General features: G+C 37.2%; 1 non-coding gene across 1 annotated transcript; it reads left to right on the top strand.

Annotated features, from left to right (window-relative positions):
* Positions 1-247: 247 nt before the first annotated feature.
* On the top strand, positions 248-315 carry LOC135269811 (small nucleolar RNA SNORD18). Its single transcript, XR_010338062.1, has one exon. It is a non-coding gene; the product is annotated as a small nucleolar RNA SNORD18 (small nucleolar RNA).
* Positions 316-1,921: the final 1,606 nt, after the last annotated feature.

Here is a 1,921-nt window from a genome sequence, read left to right as displayed (position 1 = left end):
TCAGTGGTGTGCAATGTTATAAAATGAAAAGTACATGCATCTTTCCCTCCCTGGTCCCTCCCACAAACGATAATCACTATTATCAGGTGCGTAACACATGCTTTTAAGAACAGCATCCACACACACTAAGCCTAGACTTAATGTTATGCTGACACATACGTATGCACTTGAAATTTTTAATTTTCACTTGGCACGTTTGCCTTTACGTTGTGTTTTTATATATTTTATTTTATATTTACATTTTTAAAAAGTATGATGAGGTTTCACTTCCTGGTCTGTTTCTGAAACACATGGTCCTGTGAAAGTTCTGATTTGTCGGAGGGAAATGTATACAATTTGGTCCATACAATGTGCATTTTACAGTATTTTAAATTTTCCCTTGAAAATATTTTTAGGGATTTTTGCATATTAAGATATACGAAGCTACTTGGTGACTGTGTAGTATTCCTGATTAAACACTTAGGCTGCTTCCAAGCGTGATGTTTTGTTTTCCTTTTGTTTATTTTCTTCACTCTAGCAAGTATTCATAGCAATGAAATTTGCAGATCAAAATACGAGCAATTCGTATTTTAACAGACATTGGCAAATTACAATCCATAATAATAGCAACAACCTGCACCCCCATAATTTGTGATAATATCTGTTTCCCACCCATCACCCAGTCACTAGCAGCACTTCCCATGAGCCGGTGTTTTAATGTTTGCCTTCCTGAGGAAAAAACACGGTAATTCATAATTTTTATTTGCAGCTCCTTAACTAAGAGATATACTGAACATCTTTTAAATGTCCTTGTTCCTATTCTTTACTGGCCTTTCTATTAATTTATAAATGTCTTATTGATGGCCTCTGTAAAGATGAAGAAATTAGCCTCTCATTTGGCATATCTGTTGCAGATCTGTTCCCCAGATTTGTTTTCCTTTGAGCTCTCCTGTGCTAAACAGAAATGCAAAATTTGCCTATAGTCATATGTATATATCTTTTCTTTTACAGCTTCTGGGGTTTCTTTTTTTTTTTTATTGCATTTTAGGTTTTGGGGTACATGTGAAGAACATGCAAGATTGTTGCATAGGTGCACACATGGCAGCATGATTTGCTGCCTTCCTCCCCCTCACCTATATCTGACATTTCTCCCCATGCTATCTCTCCCCCACTCCCCACCCCCCGCTGTTCCTCCCCTATTTCCCCCAACAGACCCCAGTGTGTAGTGCTCCCCTCCCTGTGTCCGTGTGTTCTCATTGTTCAACAGCTTCTGGGGTTTCTTTGCTGCCTAGAGAGACTTTCCCTTCTCCAAGTTTAAAAATAAACACACCCAAACTTTTAGACAGGCTCTCTGTGATCTGTTTATACAAGGGTGAGCCAGTGGTACTGCCTTGAATGGGGTAAGAGATAAGATCACGAACGGGAATGTTAAGGCCAGCTATTAAAATGGAAGGGAATAATACTTATTTCAATTAATTTTCAACAAGCATGACAAGACAATTCAGTAGGGGAAAGAATTGTATTTTCAACAAATGGCATTGGGACAACTGGATGTTTCACAAAACTGTTGTTTTAAAACAATATGTAAAATGTGAAGTTGGACCACTAATTCACTGGCTTCTCCTACGGCCAAGTGTTTAAGGGTTGGATTTAAAGATAAGCCATTTCCTTTCACACAGAGAATTCTCCACTGACTGTTTATGTATTTACGGCAATGACCATCAGTAGTACATGCTACCTAGCAGATATTTTCCAAAAGGCAAAACATATATAATCTGTCTTTTCAAAATAAAGATAACATTTTAATAATGAGTAAGAAAGCAATCACTTTTCAAAGACTACTTCTACCATGGGGAGAGCATTTGAAAAACTGTATTTGGAAATGTTTCCATTGTTCCACGATTTTGTTGCTGAAAACAATGTCTATTAAAAACACTGCTTA

The sequence above is a fragment of the Aotus nancymaae genome, unplaced genomic scaffold (assembly GCF_030222135.1).
Source record: "Aotus nancymaae isolate 86718 unplaced genomic scaffold, 86718_ANA_hifiasm-v0.15.2.pri h1tg000057l, whole genome shotgun sequence".
Taxonomy (NCBI): domain Eukaryota; kingdom Metazoa; phylum Chordata; class Mammalia; order Primates; family Aotidae; genus Aotus; species Aotus nancymaae.
Note: the sequence above shows the minus strand (reverse complement) of the source record. Positions and strands in the feature narration are given on the sequence as shown.